Source organism: Manis javanica, chromosome 13 (genome assembly GCF_040802235.1).
Source record: "Manis javanica isolate MJ-LG chromosome 13, MJ_LKY, whole genome shotgun sequence".
NCBI lineage: Eukaryota > Metazoa > Chordata > Mammalia > Pholidota > Manidae > Manis > Manis javanica.
Window position 1 is genome coordinate 100,006,981 of NC_133168.1, and position 15,632 is coordinate 100,022,612.

Consider the following 15,632-nt stretch of genomic DNA (forward strand, 5'->3'; position numbering starts at 1 on the left):
CATTTACATTTAGGGTGATTATCCATAGATCCGTACTTACTGCCTTTGCAGGCTTTGGATTCGTGGTTACCAAAGGGTCAAGGGCAGCAGTGCCTGCAGGGCCTGCCGCTCGTCCCTAGGGGGCGATGCGGCGCGGGAAGCCGGCGAGGCTCGCGGGTCCGTGGGGATCCCAGCGGGCGGCCCTGCGAGTTAGAAAACCGGCGAGGCGGTGGGGGCGGGGCGCGGTCCTGCGCGCCAACTCCCCTCGGCCAATCAGCGGCCGCGGCGGGTGCCTGTGGCGTGGGGGCGGGGCGCGGTCCTGCGAGCCGACTCCCCTCGGCCAATCAGCGGCCGCGGCGGGTGCCTGTGGCGTGGGGGCGGGGCCCGGGGCCCGCGAGCCTCCTCCCCTCGGCCAGTCAGCGGCCGTGGCCGGCGCCTGTGCGCGCCGCTCTCCCTGCGCCGGTCGGGGGGAGCACGAAGGCGGCGTGTCGTCAGCTGCAGCCGGAATCCTCGGGAGGCGCTGCGGGGCCGCTGAAGGCGGTGAGACGGGATTTCCCTGCTGAGAACTTCGCCGCCGCCGCCGCCGCGCCCCCCGAGGGCCGCCGCCGCCCGCTAACGGGACCCCCTGAGCGCGTGAGAACCCTGGGCCGCGGGCAGGCGGCGGCGGCCCCTCAGTATGGCCCGCGGGGGTCCCTCCCGGCCCCGAGCGGCGGCGGGCGGCCGACTCCAACGTTGAGCGCAGGCCGGCGGGCGGGTGGTGGCCGCTCCGGACGCCCCAGCTGCACTTGCTCCGGGCGCTGCTTCACGGTAGGACGGGGCGCTGGCGCGGGGCTCCCGGAGGAGCGGGGCGGCGGTGCGCGGGGCCCCCGGAGGAGCGGGGCGGCGGTGCGCGGGGCTCCCGGGGAAGCGGGGCGGCGGTGCGCGGGGCCCCCGGAGGAGCGGGGCGGCGGTGCGCGCGGCCCCCGGAGGAGCTGGGCGGAGGTGCGGGTGCCTCCCGGGGAAGCGGGGCGGCGGTGCGCGGGGCCCCCGGAGGAGCGGGGCGGCGGTGCTCGGGGCCCCCGGAGGAGCGGGGCGGCGGTGCGCGGGGCCCCCGGAGGAGCTGGGCGGAGGTGCGGGTGCCTCCCGGGGAAGCGGGGCGGCGGTGCGCGGGGCCCCCGGAGGAGCGGGGCGGAGGTGCGGGTGCCTCCCGGGGAAGCGGGGCGGCGGTGCGCGGGGCCCCCGGAGGAGCGGGGCGGCGGGGCCTGTGGTGTGATTAGGACGCGGCCGCCAGGCGCGGGCTTCTGTGATTCTGCTGCTGTTTTGTTCCTTCGGGTTTTTTTGCTCTTACACTCCACCAATGAGGAAAATCACTGGGTGCTTGTCTTTCTCCTCCTGGCGTATTTCACTGAGCATAATACCCTCCAGCTCCGTCCATGTTGCGAATGGTAGGATTTGTTTCTGTCTTATGGCTGAATAGTATTCCGTTGTGTATATGCACCACCTCCTCTTTATCCACTCATCTGCTCATGGACACTGAGGTTGCTTCCATTTCATGGCTGTTGTAAATAGTGCTGCAATAAAATAGGGGTGCATCTGTCTTTTTCAAACTGGGCTGCTGTATTTTTAGGGTAAATTCCTAAGAGTGGGATTCCTGGGTCAAATGATTTTTCTACGTTTAGTTGTTTGAGGAACCTCCGTACTGCTTTCCACAGTAGTTGAACTAACTTACATTCCCCCCAGCAGTGCAGGAGGGTTCCCCTTTCTCCGCATCCTCGCCAGCATTTGTTGTTCCTAGTCTTTTGGATGTTGACCATCCCAGCTGGTGTGAGGTGATGTCTCACTGTGGCTTTAATTTGCACTGTCCTGATAATTAGTGACGCGGAGCATGTTTTCAAGTGCCTGTTGACCATCTGAATTTCTTCTTTGGAGAACTGTCTGTTCATATCCTCTGACCATTTTTAACATGGTTATTTGCTTTTTGGCTGTTGAGGCATGTGAGTTCTTTGTATATTTTGGAAGTTAACCCCTTATCGGATATGTCACTTAGAAATATGTTCTATGCTGTAGGATGCCTTTTTGTTCTGCTGATGGTGTCCTTTGCTGTACAGACGCTTTTTTGCTTGATTTAGTCCCATTTGTTCATTTTTGCTTTTGTTTCCCTTGCCCAAGGAGATTCGTTCAGGATAAAGTTTCTCATTATATTCAAGAGATTTTTGCCTATATTTTCTTCTAAGAGTTTTATGATTTCATGGCATATGTTCAGGTCTTTGATCGATTTTGAGTTTACTTTTGTGTCTGGGGTTGGACAGTAATCAGTTTCATTCTCTTGCATGTAGCTGTTCAGTTTTGCCAACACCATTTGTTGAAGAAACTATCATTTCCCCATGGTATATCCATGGCTCCTTTACTTTATATTGATTGTCCATATATGCTTGGGTTTATGTCTGGGATCTCTAGTCTGTTCCGTCAGTCTGTGGGTCTCTTCTTGTGCCAGTACCAAATTGTCTTGATTACTGTGGCTTTGTAGTAGAGCTTGAAGTCGGAGAGCATAATCCCCCCCGTTTCATTCTTCTTTCTCAGGATTGCTTTGGCTATTCGGGGTCTTTTGTGGTTGCATATGAATTTTAGAAGTATTTGCTCTAGTTTATGAATTTTAGAAGTGTTTGCTCTAGTTTGTTGATGAATGCTGTTGGTATTTTGATAGGGATTGCATTGAATCTGTAGATTGCTTTAGGCAGAATGGACATTTTGACAATATTAATTCTTCCTATCCGTAAGCATGGGATGTGTTTCCATTTATTGGTATCCTTAATTTCTCTCATGAGTGTCTTGTAGTTTTCATGGTATACGTCTTTCACTTCCTTGGTTGGGTTTATTCCTATATATTTTATTCTTTTTGATGCAATTGTGAATGGAATTGTTTTCCTGTTTTCTTTCTCCTAGTTCATCATCATTGTATACAAATGCAACAGATTTCTGTGTATTAATTTTGTATCCCGCAATTTTGCTGAATTCAGATATTAGATGTAGTAGTTTTGGAGTGGATCCTTTTGGATTTTTTACGTGCAATGTCATGTCATCTGCAAACAGTGACAGTTTAACTTCTTCCTTACCAATCTGTATGCCATCTATTACATAAGTGGTTTTTACTTTGTCTAACTGAAACCCCTAGAGTTAGCTTTCAGGGGAATATTTTACAAATATTCTTTATATATGAATCTAATGATTAAGTTTTATGTACTCTATATGGGATATTTTAACAAGTTCATTATAAACATTAATTGATCATAACAAGGAATTCAACAGATATTTTAAACTCTAAAGGCTATTTTTGTCTGTCAAGAGCTATATTTAACAGAGTTCTAATACTAATATGAAAAGAACTTTTTTTTAATTGAATATGCATAAATTGGAGGTCCACATGTAAAACATTTTTTTAATGCTAGGTATGAAAAGTAAAGAGATTTAGAGAACATAGTCTACATATCTTGTGAGGGTGACTTTAGAGCCGTATTTCCCACAGTGCATTTTAGAGAATACTGAGCCCAAATGATGGTTAGAGACCAGAGGGTTTTCTGGTCACATGCATGGTGTGCTTGAGCCAGCCCATACTTGATGACAAGTTTGTTTATTTGTTAAATGTTCATAAATTATTTTAATTTTCTTATTACACAAGTTTTATTTTTCTAGATTTATTGAGGTATAGAACATTGTTTAAATTTAAGGTGTACAACATGATGGTGTTTTTGGTATATATTGCAATATGCTTGCCACAATAAGGTTAGTTAAAACATCCATCACCTCACAGTTACCATTTTTTTGTGTGTATGGTGAAAAGTTTTAAAGTTTACTCTTAGAAAATTTCAATATAAAATACAATTTTGTTTTTGTAAGTTGATTTTGTATGCTGCAACTTTACAGAATTCATTATTAGTAATGGTTTTTCCAGTGGAGTCTTCAGGGTTTTGTATGTAAAAGCATGTCATCTGCGGACAGTTCTCCTTCTTGTTTTCTCATCTGGATGCCTTTTCTTTCTTTTTCTTGACCGATTGCTCTGGTGAGGACTTCCAGTCCTATGCTGAGAAGGAGTAGTGAGCGTGGGCATCCTTGTCTTCTGATCTTGGAGAAAAACCTTTCAGTCTTTAACTGTTGAGTATGATGTTGGCTATGGACTTTCCATGGAAGGCCTTTGTTATGTTGAAATATTTTCTACATCCAAGTTTTTGAGATTTTTTTTTTATAATGGAAGGATGTTGACTTTTGTTAGATGCTTTTCCTGCATCTGTTGAGATTATAGGATTTTTGTCTTTCATTCTATTAATGGGAGGTATCATTTTTATTGATTTGTATATGCTGAATTGTCCTTGTTTGAAATCCACTTATTTGTGGTATTTGTTCCTTTCAGTGTGCTGTTGAATTTGATTTCCTTGTATTTTGTTGAGGATTTTTGCTTCTGTAATTGACAAGAATATTGGCATGTGTTTTTCTTATTGAGTGGGCCCTTCACAGTATTCGCAGTCGGCCACCACGACATAAATGTGACTCCGCTTCTGCTGACCTGGCCCGGGACTTGTACGGCTGCGCCTTAGTCAAGGCTGACCAAGTTCTCTGCGAGGATAGTGAACGGACGGGCATCTGACTGGTCTGCTCTCTGAAGGGGACGTCCCCTCCCTTGTCTGTTGTTCTGGCACCGTTACATGGACACGTCATGGGGTCAGGGCACAGCAGACCCACAGTTCTCAACACCATGATCAAAAATTTCAGGAAGGGATTTTCACAGACTATAGAGTAAAATTAACTCCCAGCAGGTTGAAAACCCTGTGTACCTCTGAGTGGCCCACCTTTAGAGTGGCTTCTGGAAGGGACACTAGGTGCCCCAACAATCTGCCGAGTCTGGCGGGTCGTCACTGGAGATCCAGGTCATCCTGTCCAGGTCCCATATATGGACTCCTGGGTAGGAGTCGCCCAGACCCTTCCCCTTGGGTGCGATTCACTTGCAACAGGCAGGGACAGGTAGTCACCTCAACAAAGAAGCCCACAAAGAATCGACAGAAGCCTGAGCCTCCACAGATTCTTGCTGTGTTCCAGAGGAAGAGCCAATATTGCCCCCACCGTATGCGCCCACAAGACCGTCAGCACCCAGCCCCCCGGTCCCAGACACCCTTCTGCCATTGGCCTCCCTGCCACCTCCTGAACCGGCAGGCGCACGCTACCCCAGACCAGCAGGCAGACTGTACCCTTGGCCAGGAGCAGCTTCCCCTCAGATGCCAGTGGGAGAGATGTGGGAGCCTGAGAAGCATGATGAAGACAGGACCACCCAGGCCGGCTGGTCCATGCTTTACTGTCAATCCTTCTCCACGACTAACTTCCTCAATTGGAAACACGACACCCCAGTCATACTCAGAGAAGCCACAAGCCCTGGTTTATCTCATGGAGGCCCTCTTCCGAACCCATCGGCCAACGTGGGAAGACTGCCAACAGCTTCTCCACACCCCATTCAGCACAGAAGAGAGGAGGCAGATTATAAAATTGGCTCGCCAGTACCTGGAAGAGCACGCACCAGCCAGGGTACTTGATCGGGGTGCATGGGCTGAAATTGCTGCCCCGAGGAGCGCCCCGAGTGGGACTTCACCACCCCTGAGGGACAGCACCAGATCTGCCAATATCAGGACGCCTTCCTCCAGGGGATCAAAGCCAGGTCCAAAAAGCCTGTGAACATGACCAAAGTATCTTCAGTCGCTCAACAACCAGGAGAGTCTCCTGGGAACTATTATGAAAGACTGTTTGAAGCTTATCACATCTACACCCCCTTCAATCCTGAGTCACCAGGGAACCAACCAATGGTCAACACCTCATTCGTGGCCCACGCCGCCCAGAGAACAGAAGAAAGCTCCAAAACTTAAAGGCTTTGCTGGGATGAATATCATCAGCTGATTGAAATTGCCAACAAAGTATTTCTGAACAGAGAAGTTCAGGCCGACAGAGAGGCTAAAAGAAGAATGAAAAAAAGGCCAGCCTCTTAGTAGCCGCCCTAAAAACAGATGACCCAAAGGCAGAGAAAAGCCAACCGCCAGGAAGGGGGAAGCCTAGGACCCCCCTAGCCAGGGACCAGTGTGCTTACTATGAAGAGCGGGGGGCATTGGAAGAACGATTGCCCCCCACCGAGGCAAAGCCCCGAGGCCCAGGCGCTGCCGGGAGGAGCCCCACGGGGAGAGGCTTCCTGGCCTGGTGGGAGCAGACTCGGCCTGACAGGCACCGGCTCTCACGCTTGGCCCCAGGAGCCCTCGGTCAGAAGGAAGACTTCTGTGGTTGGCACAGGGGCAGAGCCCTCTGTGGTCCCCTCCCTGTAGCCCCCTTCACACTGCAGCTGTTCTCGGAGACCCTGGGACGAAGGCAGTCCAGCAGCACTGTGCCAAGCCCGCCAGTGTGAGCTTGGAGGCCACAAGGTCCAACATGAGTTTCTCTACCTGCCCGAGTGCCCTGTTGCCCTCCTTGGCCGACATATACTCTGAAGCTCAGAGCTCAAATAACTTTGGGACCAACTGGATGCACCAGCCTTAAATTAAATTCAGGGCAAGAAACACCAGGGTCCCTCATACTGGCAAGGACCACGCCCAGGGAAGAGGAATGGAGGCTGTTCTGTGCCCAGGCCCTCTCAAGTAGCCCACCTGAAGTCAGAGCTGCCTTCCCCTCGGTATGGGCTGGAGACAACCCACCTGGACTTGCTCATAACCGAGCCCCTGTCACTGTAGAACTGGCTCCGTGGGCCCAGCCGCAGAGACAGCGGCAGTACCCCTCTCACAAGAGGCGCGGACAGGCATCCGGGAGCACCTGACCAGAGTCAGAGAGGCAGGCATTTTAATCGAGTGTCAGTCACCCTGGAACACCCTGTTTCTACCCGGCACAAAGCCAGGAGGAGCGCGCCGGCTGATTCCAGACCTGCGAGGCACCAACAGAGTGACTGTTTCTTTACACCTGGTGGTCCCAAGTCCATATACCCTCCTCAGCCAGGTCCCAGGGTCTGCCAAACGGTTCACTTGCCTAGATATAAAAGATGCCTTCTCCTGCCTCCGGCTGGCCCCCCAGAACCTTCGAATGGACTGAACCAGATCCAGGGCGGTAGATGCAGTTAATATGGATGTGGCTTCCACAAGGGATCAAGAACTCACCCCTCTATTTGCAGAGGCATTGGCCGCAGACCTTGCCAGCTTTCCAGGAAAAGCCACACGCTCCTCCCTCCTCTGGTATGTAGATGCCCTCCCTTTGCCAGTGACACGCGAGAAAACTGTGCAGCAGGCACAAAGGCCCTCCTGCAACTCCTGTCAAACTCAGGTAAAAAAAAAAGGCACAAATCTGCCAGCAACAAGTCCAGTACTTGGGCTTCCTCCTCACCTGGGGAAAAAGGGCACTAGGGCCGGAGAGGAAACGATCATTACCTCCTTACCCCAGCCCCAGACAAAGCAGGGCATATGAGAAGTCCTGATGGCCGCCGGGTTCTGCTGAATCTGGATTCCCAGATTCTCGGCAAACGAAGACCCCTCTATAGCCTCCTGGCAGTGGGAGGGCGCGGGCAGACGGGGAGCACCTCGTCTGGACAGAAAAGGCAAAAGCCGCTTTCCCAAAAATAAAGGCTGCTTTAAAGCGAGCACCAGCTCTAGGCCTGCCAGATACAGAAAAGCCCTTCAGCCTCTTCATACATAGACAAAGTGGCCCTCAAGGATCTCACACAGACTGTTGAGCCCTGGCAGGGGCTGATTGCATACCTGTCAGAAAAACTGAACCTGATGGCAGCAGGATGGCCACCCTGCCAGCCACAGTGCTATTCAATAAAAGAAGCATATAAACTTACCCTAGGACAAAAACTCAATGTCAAACTAAATGTCATGCTGCTGTGTCCCTCATGCTCACACAAGGACACTGCTTCCTCTCCAGCTCTGGGCTGGCACAATACTAAAACTCCTCAAGGCTGTCTGGCTCCCTGCGAAAAAAGAAAAGAAAAAGAGTAGCAATTTTGCATTGCAAAGGACACCAAAAGGAAAACAACCCTATAACACAGGGTAACCAGCTAGCAGCTAAAGCAGCAGCCAACTAAAAAAACAGGTAAAGCTCTGTTCCTCACCATGGCCCTAACACCCCCATTGGAGGCCCCTCCACCCAAGTACACTGAAAAAGAAAAGGACTGAGCCATGGCTGAAGGAGCCACCCTAACTGAAAAAGGGTTTTGGATGCTGTCTGACAGATGCATCTTTGTCTGAACTGCAACCAGAAGGCATCTAGCCAGCAAGTACCATCAGCTCACCCACCTGAGAAAAACTGCGATGGAAGCCCTCCTCAAAAAGCAACACTACATCAGCCAGTTGCCAGCACTACACCAAGCAGTAAGTGAGCAGTGTGTGACGTGCAGCAGAAATAACGCGTGATAGGCACTGTGACCCCCACCAGGTGTCCAAAGAGCAAGAGTTGCCCCCTTTGAAGACCTTGACTTCACAGATGTCCAGCCAAGCGCAGATACCTCCTAGTGACAGTGTGTACACACTCGGGGTGTGCCGAAGCCTTCCCAGAGGACAGAACGAAGCCGGGAGGTAGCCAAAGCCCTCCTGAGAGAAACTGTGCCCCAGTTTGGCCTACTGTCTATAATTCGCAGTGGCAATGGACCTGCCTTTGTAGCAGATGCAGTACAGATTTTAACTAAATCCCTCACCAATACCTGGAAACTCCACACTGCATACAGGCCACAAAGTTCAGGGAAAGCAGAGCAAATGAATTGCACCCAGAAAGGAACCCGAGCTGAGTTCTGCCAAGGAACTAGCCTCCCGTGGCCGGACCTGCTGCCCCTGACTCCCCTGCATGCTCACGGCACACCTGGAACTGAAGACTTCTTCCCTTTTGAGTTAGTGTATGAACGCCCCCCACCTCTCCCTACCCCCCTGTGTCTAGACAGCCTCCCAGGGGACCTACGCCAGGTGGGAGATACGGGAGCAAGAGAACAGCCCCAAGCCTTGGGAGCCACCCTAAATAAGCTGCAACAGTACACCATAGACACCCCCGAACTCCTTAGGAACCCCAATACATTCCTTCCAGGCTGGGGCAGTCTGGGTGAAAGACTAGAAAAGAAACGCCCTGAAACCTCAGTGGCCTGGTGCCCACATTGTTGTTCTAACCACTCCCCCTGCCCTCAAAGTTGCAGGCATCACTCTGTGGGTCCATCATTCCAGAGTGAGAAAGGCCCACGATCCAGACAGAGAAATAGATCAGTAAAAGGCCCAGCCAGACCCCCAGATCCTCTCCGCCTCTGTATCCGACGATTACCCTCTGACTAAACACCTGCACGTTGTGGATCCTGGCCCTCACCAGAATAAAATCTCTCATCCTGGGCATTAAACTTTCTGCCGCTGCCCCCTCTGACTGGACCGTTCCTCAAAAAGTTGTCCTTTCTATTGTCTATTAGGTAATCGTAGGTCGTTTGCTGTGCTTACCTGTCTCTCCTAGCTGAACTCAAGTCTCAGCCTGCATTTCCAAAGTACCTCTATCAAGTAACTGTACAAAAGGTATAAAGTGTGTGGTCATCACCCTGGGGAGCTGCCCTCAGTGGCCCTCTACCCTTAGTTGGGAGGAAAGAAAGGTAAGGGTATTCATTTCCACGATCCCCACCTCCCAAGCTTTAGGTTGGCGCTGGCTGCCACTTGCCTATGTAAGGTCTCAGTTCTTGTTGGGCGGCCTGCTGCTACAACCTCAGCACTTTCTGGGTCGCGGGACCCACCATCTCGGTATGCCTCTGCAGGCCTAGTGGTGCTGATACTGGGTTCTCACAGTTGCTAGCCTCAGGGTGCTTTGTCATTTTCTGGTTTCCCTTCAGTAGCTACTTGCTGTACTAAGTAGTCTCTTCTTTAATTCTATTCTATCATCTTTTTCAAATGTGCCATCCATTTTTGGCCAGGACCCTCAATGATAGATTGGGTAGTAGGGAATGGGAGAAACTTTACTGTAGTGTTAAGGGGTGGCATAAACTGGTGGGGAAGGAGAGAAGGAGAGAAGGTTTTCAAAGCTTTTCACAGCATACTGTGAGTGTAACATGGCTTCCTTATGTGAGTGACTCTAGGAAACTCTGAAACTGCCTCTTAGTTATTTTAGTTGTGTTCCTGGTTTTTTGCATGCGAATCCAATGTAGGCCAGGGCTGTGAGATGAGTGGGGTTTACGTGGCTAGGTAAGCCTGCGAGGCTCCGTCTGGAGTGAGTATATCATATTAAGACATTTCTCTCTTGGAATCAGGATCATCCCACTCCAGGGCACCTGCCAAGTTTCTGTTGAAATTCAGTGACCCACTGTGGTGTGAAATTCATTTTTTTTTTTAATGAACTTGCCTTAGAATCATATTCTTTTTTTTCTTTTGGTATCATTAATCAAACAATAATGAAACATAATCAAACAATCGCATGAGCAGCATTATGGTTACTAGATTCCCCCCATTATCCAGTCCCCCCACACACCCCATTACAGTCACTGACGATCCGCGTAGTGAGACGCTGTAGAGTCACTACTTGTCGTGTCCGTGTTGTACCGCCCTCCCCGCGCCCCCCCTGCCTTCTGTGCGCTGCCCCTGCTGCCCCTCATTCCCCTTGTCCCTCCCTCCCGAGTCCCTTTCCCGCTGGTAACTGTCAGTCCGCTCTTGGGTTCTGTGCGTCTGCGGCTGTTTCGTTCCTTCAGTGTTTGCTTTGTTCTTATGCTCCACGCGAGTGAAATCATTTGGTGCTTGTCTTTCTCCGCCTGGCTTGTTTCTTGAAATTCATTTTTATAGTTAGATAGGAGAACCTTGCTTGCTTTTACATGCTTCCTTTTGTTCTGGAACAGAAATTGGGGAAGTCCAGTAATTCCTTCAGGAACCTATGATTTAGTTCCAGTGTTAAATTTAGATTCAGATTTAGATTAGATGCAACTCTGATGTTATATTTAAGCATCTTCACAAAAGTGGACATAAGGCAGATTATTGTTTATCAATCACCATAATAGTTCATATAGCTGGGAATTCAGATCCCAATTAGAATTTTATCTCTCACCAGCATCTGCTACTTCCCTGCGGCAAATAGGACACGTGCATTTTGCGGCTAACCAGCAATCGATGCAGTAGATATGAAAACTGTGGGAGCAAGGTAAGATACGAACTTTGGTGCCCTCTTTGTAATCTGTAATGCAAATACAACAGGATGTCTCTGTGTAGTTCTTCCTGAAAGATCTTACAGGCAAGTTGTCAATCTGTGCTTTGGTTAGTCCTCTAGATTCGTCATCATCATATAAAGTGAACTGTTCCACATCAATGGACGGCCAAGAGTTACTTTCTTCAAATATTATTGGGGTCATTTGTCTGCTCTGTTCGAAGGGCACTGTTGGTGGGCCTGGTGATAAGCTGCTTTCATCACTGTCGTCAAACATCACTGAACTAATTTCTGAATTTGCATCACTGGAGCTGGAACTGGACATAGGGCTGGAATCGCTTATAGGCCCACAACTAGAGCTTGAAGTACAAATTATTGTAGAAGTCGAAGAGGAATCCCGTCTAGGATATGAATCGAAACGAGGACTCCTGCTGTCCTCAGAAGTCTCTCTTGCACATGGGGACAGGCCTTTCCATGTCTGGAATTGAGCGTGGGACACGAGGCTCTAGATCACTGTCACTGTCTGTAAGGCTCCTTGAATAACTGAATCCTGTCATGGACCTGCTCTGATGGGCACCAGATGCAGTATCATTTAAATCAATATTTGAACTTCTGTGGCCAGGACTTCCGACGGTACCGACATGAGCTCTTGCATCTACCTGCTCAGAACGTGAGAACATATGCCTGCGTCTTCATTCATTTTCTAAGGTGACATTTGGTATCTCAGATGTTAACTGAGCTCTATAAGCTGTGCTGTCTACAAGACCCCTGCCTGGCAGCTCACACTCAGGTATTTGCTGCCTTGGTGTTCCTTCAGCTTGAGAACTCTGTCTCATTCACCAGAGGCTGCTCAGAAGTCTGAGATGATACAGCATCATGATTTCCAAGAAGTTCTCTCAGTGAGTCCAGAGCTGACATACTTAACAGTTCTTGCTCTGGTTCTCCAAAGGTCTGGGTGCTTCTCCAAAGGTCTGGGTGGTTCTCCAGCTTCTCCAAGTGTCTGGGTGCTTCTCCAAAAGTCTGGGTGATTCTCTGAGCATCTGGGTGCTTCTCCAATGGTCTGGGTGGTTCTCCGAAGGTTCGGGTGGTTCTCCGAAGGTCCTGGTGGTTCTCTGAAGTCTGGGTGCTTCTCTGAAGGTCTGGATGCTTCTCCGAAGGTCTGGGTGATTCTCCGAGCATCTGGGTGCTTCTCTGAGGGTCTGGGTGCTTCTCCAAAAGTCTGGGTGATTCTCTGAGCATCTGGGTGCTTCTCCAATGGTCTGGGTGGTTCTCCGAAGGTCCGGGTGGTTTTCTGAAGGTCCTGGTGGCTCTCTGAATGTCTGCGTGCTTCTCCGAAGGTCTGGGTGATTCTCCGAGCATCTGGGTGCTTCTCTGAGGGTCTGGGTGCTTCTCCAAAGGTAATTGTGGTTCTTCGAAGGTCCTGGTGGTTCTTCAAAGGTCTGGGTGCTTCTCCGAGGGTCTGGGTGCTTCTCCGAGGGTCTGGGTTCTTCTCCGAAGGTCCGGGTGATTCTTTGAAGGTCCTGGTGGTTCTCCAAAGGTCTGGGTGCTTCTCTGAGGGTCTGAGTGCTTCTCCGAAGGTCTGGGTGCTTCTCCGAAGGTCTGGGTGCTTCTCCAAGGGTCTGGGTGCTTCTCCGAACGTCCGGTTGGTTCTCCGATGGTCTAGGCTCCTGCTGCTCCTTCCTCGCTGACCTCTGGTAGGTGGGACTTGCATCAATGGTTTATTTGTGCTTCCTTCGGATCTAGATGGTCTTGCAAATGATGATTCTGATTGTGGATTTTCCATTTGCCTTGAGCTGTTTTCCAAACTTTCTTGGGAAAGTCTGTGCATAGTCTATATTCATTCTCTGGATTTGGGCTCCCATCATTAATGTTATTTATAGCAGTTATTCGTAAATTGAGTACAAAATTGTTCCTGGTGGGAATATCTGGCTCGCTCCTCCCCAAGGCTGGTTTTCTCTGTGCCCACTTCTCACATTTTGAGTTTGTTCTGAAGAGATAAGCCATTCGTTCTATTAAAGACCCATCACTCTTCTCATCACTGGAAGACTGTATCTACTAACAAAATGGGGTAGGGGAGCAGAAAAGTAAAACCAAATAGAGCCATCACAAAATAGCACTCTGAAACTTTTTTTCAAAAACAGAAAAAACGAGAACTTAAGTACTCGGATATTTTAAATAGATTTCACATTTATAGAGTTAATGTTTTGTAAACTATACTGTCTAGATTTACAAATAAAGGCAGGAAAGTTTCAATTCCATCTGAAAAGAGCAAGCTAATCCTAGATGATTTAGAAAATTGTTTTTAAAGAAATCTAGTGGAAGTCTGTATTTTATCACATACACAGCCTTGTGTACCACTGTGAAAGGAATGTCAAGAAACATTTTTTCACTCTACTGTCAAAACACTAATGCAATTAAATAAGGTAAATGCCAGTTAAGGTACAACACTAGTATTTTAGTTCAGTTTGCATTGTTGTCTAATTCTCATTAGTCTACAACGTTACTTATTCTAGGTTCTCGACTTAAGTACTTTTGATAATATATAAAGGTTTTTAAAAATATAAGAATGTTGTAGCCATTGCCCAAATGTAAACAAGGTTTATAGGTTTCAAAGTATTTGACTACTTCTTAAAGTCACCAAGCTTCTGCAGTGAAGTAAAATTGAAGGTCGGATCAAATGAATAGACTGACCCTAGCACAGTACATACAAAACCATATTCAAGAACCGAACTATTTCGGTATTCTTTTCATTAGTGAAATTCTCTGCTTTGGACCAGGAGAGGAGCACCAGACCTGAGGCTAGAGCGGGGTTCCTCGCCCTCAGGACTAGCCCCGTGGTGCTGCTGGACATTTATTTGTTTTGGGGGCTGTGCTGTGCGTTGCGGGATGCTTAGCAGCATCCCTTGGCCTCTGCCCACTAGTTGCCGGTGATCCCCCCTCTCTACGTGTGACGACCACAAGCATCTCCAGACATTGTCAAGTGTCTCCTGGGTGGGGAGTGGAGGGGGCAACATTGCCCCCAGTTGAGAACCACTTGATTAGAACATGAAATATTTCTTTTTACTGGTGGGGAAGTTACATGTCTACATAGAAAAAAATATTCAGGAAGGAGGAGGGACTCTCAATTGAGGTGGAAAACCAAGACAAATATCAAGAAGCTGTTTCACACTGTTTCCCAATTAAAACAGCCTGAATGTGAATCAGGAAAAAAACCTGCCTTGACATTTCTCACCAAAAATCAAGTAAATGCCAGTTTTTTAATGAAAAGGAAGTTGGTATCAAATTAATTTGTACCACTGCTTCATAATCTTTGGTTGACATTTACTATTACAAAGTTTCGTAACTGTCTCATCTGATTCCCGCCCTCCGCCCCCCGCCAAGTGAATAGGCCTTCGTCTCCGCCCGAGTGCTGTGGTGGGTCTTCTTTTATGAACCGAGGCCCCTCCAGCAGTTCTGCGCTCTCCCCGCAGTGCCTAGCGAATTGTTATCCCTCATAAGTTTGTGAACTTCTTCACTCAGGTCACTTACAAATTCATAGAAATCTTCCTCCCAAACCAGTTGGCCCATCTGAGTTTTCTGCTCATCCACAGAATCGTCTTAATTGTTGGGACCTGAATTTTCCATCTTGGTGAACAAGTGGAAAATTACCTGCCTCTTACAACACAGTGTAACTGGAATTTAGTTTTTTTCACTCTCTGCTTCCGTTGGGTGTCAGGATGCGCCTCAGTCGGATCCTTACCACCTCTCCTTCCACAGCGCCGCAGCTCCTGATGAGTCTGTGGTTGAGACCCACCTCTAGCCCAGGGCTTGTTAGGTTCCATTGCCTTAGGTGCCCATCATTACCAAATAGGTTCTGGATTCCAGGGAGGAGGGTGTTATTTTATGTTCAGTGACAACCACCACATGATTTCACTTATTTGTGGGATGTAGAAACAAGGCAAAAGCTCGTAGGCACTGAGAAGTGACTAGTGGCTACCGAGGGTGAGGGGTTGGGAAGGGTGGGTGGGGATAGTGAGGGGCATAGAGGCACCATAATTCACAATCACAATAGGAGTTGTTCACAGGGATGGTGGTACAGCGTGGAGAATATAGTCAGTGATTCTGTAGCATCTTTCTGTGTTGATAGATAGTAACTGCAGTGGAGGGTGTGAGGGTTTACTAATGTGGGTAACTGCTGAACCATTCTGTTGTATATTTGAAACCAATGTAAAATTGTGTATCAGTGATACTTCAATTAATCCCCCCCAATAAAAACAGCACATATTGCCAAGGCTGATTGTGTACCAAGCGTTTCACCTCGTTTTACCCACATGAGCCTATTCTCAGGTTTTCAGGAGGCTTCTCAGTCTCTGATATGTGCTAGTTATTTGTATGTCAAATTACATACGACTGCCTTTTTCAAAGTGCCATGTCAAAGTCACGCTAGTTAAATGCGACGGTTCTTCTTCAGACACCCAGGGAAGTCTGTCTGCCCTCCTCAAGAGTTCCTCAGCCGTAGACGCTCACTAAGAAGGGCACCCGTC

At 49.0% G+C, this 15,632-nt stretch overlaps 1 long non-coding RNA gene across 1 annotated transcript; it reads left to right on the forward strand.

The window, feature by feature from the left end:
• Window positions 1-401: 401 nt before the first annotated feature.
• On the forward strand, window positions 402-15,091 carry LOC140845738 (uncharacterized). Its single transcript, XR_012124591.1, has 3 exons — window positions 402-786; window positions 11,017-11,106; window positions 11,225-15,091. It is a non-coding gene; the product is annotated as an uncharacterized lncRNA (long non-coding RNA).
• Window positions 15,092-15,632: the final 541 nt, after the last annotated feature.